General features: G+C 31.2%; 1 pseudogene; it reads left to right on the forward strand.

Annotated features, from left to right (window-relative positions):
* Positions 1-1315: 1315 nt before the first annotated feature.
* LOC108832181 (alpha/beta hydrolase domain-containing protein VTE7-like) lies at positions 1316-4749 on the forward strand (annotated as a pseudogene).
* Positions 4750-6000: the final 1251 nt, after the last annotated feature.

The following is a 6000-nucleotide window of genomic DNA, read 5'->3' on the forward strand; positions in this document are numbered from 1 at the left end:
TTCCAAAGGAGCTTACGCACAAAACTCTGTTTTCTCTCATGTAAGCTCTTTCCTGGTTTATTTAGCTGTAAAGGCTAATCTCTTTGAATCGATCTAATAATACATGTAGTGTTGTTTAATAAAAGACACAAAAATAGATCTAACAATAACATAAAAATAAACAAATCGGGATTCAAACTTATGAGATATAAATAGAGAAATCTTTGTCAATTTTAGGCAACGTGTCTACACCAAATCATGTATATACAGTATATCAGATTCAGTCTAATCTCTATATAAATACACTGAACATAATGTTGGAGGCTGGTTTTAACCCACTCCACACCTGTTCTTGGGATCCGGTTTGTCTTGGGATCCAGTTTGGCGTCACTAAGATTCAGAAGAAAATAATGGGTCCACAAAGGTTTAAGGCCCATCGCGAACTCAAGAGATAGCCCACACCAAGCTGGCATATTCAAACAAAAACATAATGAAGGTCAGCATATGAAAGAAAATCATAAAAGAACTTGATATTAACCGACGATCACGTCACTCATGTTATGATCTACCTTACCAACACCCGTAAAGAGGGAACCACAAAGAAGATAGGGGAATCCGAATTCTCTGATGGCAAACATATAGTTCAATACCTTTGTACTCTATTGATCTTAGATACTCATTGTATTCGATAGTTGTATTCCAATCATATTATCAGTCGAACACACGTATTTCATACGTAATCATCAAAATATATACTTTTCATAAATTTATTCTTCTACACGTACTATTACGAATTATGTACTCTATTTCTGAGTGGATTTTGAAATCCATTACATAAAACAATGTATGAATACGCTGAACTTAAAACAATATATCCAGATCCGTTTTCCTGCCTTACACTAAATCTTAGAGAACTGTTTTGGTGGGAGGTGCACTAGATTTTGTGTTTCAGTCTAGAGGCATTTAACATGCCTTTTATTTGCCATTAAACTAATGACTAGTAGTATAGACCCTATATTGTTTTCGACTCACATGAAAGTTTCGGACACACATGGTCACATGTGGGCTAGGATGACATGAAGGATATAGATCTTTGAGCCATTCCACTCCCTCCCACTAAAATGATTTTTTAATTAGTCTGGAAGATATAATAGACGGGGTATGAATTTTCACGGTGAATGTTGAATTTTGCTTTTGTCTTCAAGCTTTCAAAACAAGAAAGCATGTAAAGATGTCAGAAGAAATTGTGTGGTCATTTCTAAAAGAAATATACAAAAAAAAGAAGTTAAATAATTGTATTTAATGATCCATCAATGAAAACAAGAAAACAAAAGTACAGTAAAATACGAAGTTGGGTAGTTGCATTTCAATTTAAACTCCATGAAAATGGTCCGATTTCTAACATATAACTATCTTTTCCATTTCTAGTTACTCTCTTCAATGTCATAAATAATCCAGTAGTTCCATATTCAGCTAACAAAGCTTAAGAAGAAGAGCTTCAAGAGGAAGCACTCAATACACTACAATCAGAGCTCGAGAGAGAAAAAAGAGAGAAATGATGTGTAGCTTGAAAATGGTCTCTCCACGGTCTCCAACGAATATATTCAAGAGGCAGCGGCAGCGGCAGGTAACAGCGAATGGAGATGGGTTTCCAACATTTCTTCCGAAGGAGGTAAGAGACATAAAAGATCCATTCGCAAGAGCTCTGGCTCAAAGGATTGTACGGATTCCTGTTCCTCTTCAGGTTTCTTCTACATCTTCTCGCTCAATTTTCGTTCCTTAGTTTCTCGATTTTAGGGAATAAAATAGAAAATGTGTTTGCAGATGGGAAACTTTAGAGGCTGTGTAATGAGTAGCTGTATCAAACCAAATGTTCAATTACCCGATAAAAGTCCTGTCGTTCTTCTCCATTGTTTTGACAGGTTTGTTTGCCAACCAGACAAAGACTACTCCATGAGCTCACTTACTGTGTCTGAACGTTACTGAGAATTTTTTTTTTTGGCTTAGTTCGTGTCTTGAATGGAGACGTGCGTATCCTCTGCTTGAGCAAGCTTGTCTTGAGACTTGGGCTATTGATGTTCTTGGTTGGGGCTTCTCCGATCTACGTAAGATTTACACACAACTTAATTTTACAAAAAAATATACTGTTACCGTTTATTATGTTTTAGAATATTTTTATTGTTTCAAAATATATGATATTTTTATATTTTTATATTTTCTTCAACTTTACTGGTAACTATGTAGCCAATTAAATTTTGCAGTCATTTATACAATTGGTGGAATAATTTTTTAAAATTATATTTTTTAAAATTATTTTATAAAAAAAAAAAATTACTAATCTGTGTGTATCAAAGCAAAACATCATCTATTATGAAACGGAAAGAGTATATTTTGAGAAATCGTTTTTAGAGTATATGAATTCGTGATTACTTCTTTTACAATTTAAAAAAACTCACTATTTTATTTTGTTTTCAGTTTCAAGAATTCACCTTTTTCGTTTCACAGTTCCAAGAACTCAGAGTATTATAATATACAGTAGAAACTCTATAAATTAATACTCTATAAATTAACAATCTCTATAAATTAATAAATTTTACCAGTTCCAATTTGGGCCGGTGTAAAATATGACATAAATCGATAAAATAATAAGATAATAATATTTTTAAAATTCCCATGTAAATATATAGTCCCATTAAAATCATAAATTAATAATTCATCTATATATATTTTTATATAGGTACAAACTAAACATTATATTGTTGGTTTTATATTCACAATGAAAATACCTCTATTTTTTTTCTTAACATTTTGATATATTTGATAATATTTAGTAAAACTATATCGAAAACCACATAACAAAATATAAAACATAAAAATATACACCATATAATATAATAAAAAATGAAAGTCAAAATTTTCAAATGTAAATAATGTTATATACAGTAAAATAAAATATTTTCTTATTTTATAAATAAGATATTTCATAAATATAAGAAAAAAATCAAAAAAGAAATTTTGGTAAATTAATATTTCTATAAATTAATAAAATCTTAAAGTCCCAACATTATTAATTTATAGAGGTTTTACTGTACGTCCAAAAAAAACAACTTACTACCATTTTCTTTTTTCAAATTCAAGAACTCACATATTTAATGAATATTTTAGAGAAACTTCCACCATGTGATGCAGCATCTAAGCGACAGCATCTATTCGAGGTCAGTACTCACTAAACATTATCAGAGAACAGAGGAATATCGACCGTTTAATAGTGTACTACTGCCGACAAATATAATTATGTTGTTAGATATACGATAATGATTTTTCCTCTTGGTTAATCTGTGTGCTTTGATTTGAATTTCAGCTTTGGAAAACATATATTAAACGACCAATGATTTTAGTTGGACCAAGCTTAGGAGCAACAGTAGCTGTTGATTTCACTGCTACTTACCCTGAAGCTGTAAATTACTATTTCCGTTGAATCAACGGGGGCCATAGGCGGTGACTTCATCCCGCTCCTCTCAGGACCGCCCCTGCACAGACTCACAAACATCCTCTTCTTTATAACTTTCAGGTTGATAGATTAGTTCTCATTAATGCGAATGCGTATTCAGAAGGAACAGGTGCTCTTAAAGATTTACCAAAATCAATTGCTTACGCTGGGGTTTGTCTGAAAAACTCTTATTATACTCAGTAGTTTACTGACAAGGTTGATCATGAATATAACTTAATGAAATATTGGTCTTAGACTCCCAAATTTTTAGAGTTAGATATATAAATCATATAACCATCTAACCTGCTAAAAATACTGTATCAAATTCTTATTATATTGTCTATAATTCCCATAATCTCAAGACTACTTCTGTTTGTAAAGTACTTTTGTTTGTAAAGTACTTTAATACTTTTTACACTATTGTTTTAGGTTAAGTTGTTGAAGTCATTTCCTCTTCGCCTTTTGGCCAACGTGTTAGCCTTTTCATCCCCCTGTCAGAGAATATAGATTGGACTAATGTAAGATCAAATCTCCCTTTATTCTTTTTATTATTTCCATACCTCAAATTGATTGCTAAAAAAATAGATTGGTTGAAATTTTTTTTTTTTTTTTTTGCTTAGATTGGCCGGCTACATTGTCAAATGCCGTGGTGGGAAGATGCGATGGTCAACTTTATGATTAGCGGAGGCTATAATGTTGCATCACATATCAAACTCGTAATGAAAATACTTCACTTAGCTACTCAGTCACAACGACGAACCAATTAATCTAAACTTTCTAGTTTTTTGTATGTTAATCTTTTGGATGTAATAACGCAGATCAACCACAAAACGCTCGTCGTATGCAGTGAGAATGATCAGATTGTTAGCAACCAACTTTCAGTTGTAAGTTTCGTTAATCTCATTGTAAGTTTCGTTAATCTCAAACATCGAATGTTTAGTCTGGAGCGAATCACTAATTTTAAAGATTTAACTGGCTTGATCGATCCGGGGTTTGAAATACTGGTTTTAACTGTCATGAAACAAAATGCAGAAATTGTTGTGTGAGCTACAAAATGCGATTTTCCGGGAAGTACCAGATTCCGGTCATCTTCCACATGTTGAGAGCCCTAAACATTTTGTGAAGCTGATATCGGATTTCTCCAGTGGAAAGCTTAATTGATTCTAATATACTGTAACGATCTGCTTCAAGCTCATCAAGGTGCTAAAGAGGGAGTTGTCAGTTTGTCACCTTATATTCTATGAAAGAAAAACACAAATAGATTAGTCTTTTTATTTACCTATATATGTGATTCATCGTCCAAAGCGCCCTTTCTTATATAGTCTTCTTCTTTGTCCATATCTCTTTTTGTTCCCTTGAGTCATATTCCCTCCTTATTATAGATCCAGATGCCAATGCGGTTATGCGGTAAAGAAACCATATTTGTCACTTTCCTCTTGTTTCTCTAATCCCAGGTCTTTGGGTGGTAGCCCTATTCCCTTTTTGTATATGTGGTTCTTATGGAGACGCGTATCTGCATTTTCTTCTCCTTCGTTTTGCATATCTAAAGCTAGGTGAGCTAGGTGAAAACTAGTGTGATCACTTTTTCATTTTGGATTCATAGTAATTAAGAGTTTGTAGATGAACAATGTTTAACTGTTGTTATCTATAAACATAAATGTAATGAATTATCCTCCTATGCATTAAAAGAGAAGTCACTTTAGTGATTTCTGCTTACGTGGCACTCATACAAGCCACTATCGAATTAATTCTCTTAATTCTATTGGTTCATTTTTTCTAATTTCTTTTTGATTTATTTTTAAAATCGGCAGAGAAGAATAAACCTAGAACCACTTAATCTAGGCTTCCAAACACTCTCATTCTAGAGTTTAACCTAAAACCTATTAAATCTAGGCTTTCAAACACTTTCATTCTTAGAATAGTACGAATATATACATATATATATATATATATATATATATATATTATTATACTCTTCTAGAACATTATTATAAATTATATATACTAACTCTTTAAAACATTAGTACATATTTATATATATATATTTAAAATTAGTATAAAAATATATTTTGGTTTTCAACCTGCGAATGAGAATGGTAAGAAATAGAGTTAAAAATTAGTGTCTTATCATTTATATAATTATTGATAGAAAAAACACCCATACATATTTATACTAAACTATGTTTAAAATTAAGTAATATTATTTCTTATCCTTTATATAAAATACTTTAAATACATTATCGCAGATCGCCAACAGAAAATGTATTTTTTAAAAATACTACATAAAGGCTATTTAAGAATTGAAGAATTAATAAATTATTGTGTGTATGTATAATTGTTGTGAAAATCCGCATAAATATTATATAAGTGTATTAAAGAAAAATATATTAAATATTTACCCACCAAAAAAAGATTAAATATTTACCGACCCAAAATCTAGCGCATTCTATTCACACATGGCGCTCATACAGAGATTCTCACGAAAAATCTAATTGGTTGAATTTTTGTATTTTTCTTTTTGATTTATTTTT

This window comes from Raphanus sativus, chromosome 4 (genome assembly GCF_000801105.2).
Source record: "Raphanus sativus cultivar WK10039 chromosome 4, ASM80110v3, whole genome shotgun sequence".
Taxonomy (NCBI): Eukaryota; Viridiplantae; Streptophyta; class Magnoliopsida; order Brassicales; family Brassicaceae; genus Raphanus; species Raphanus sativus.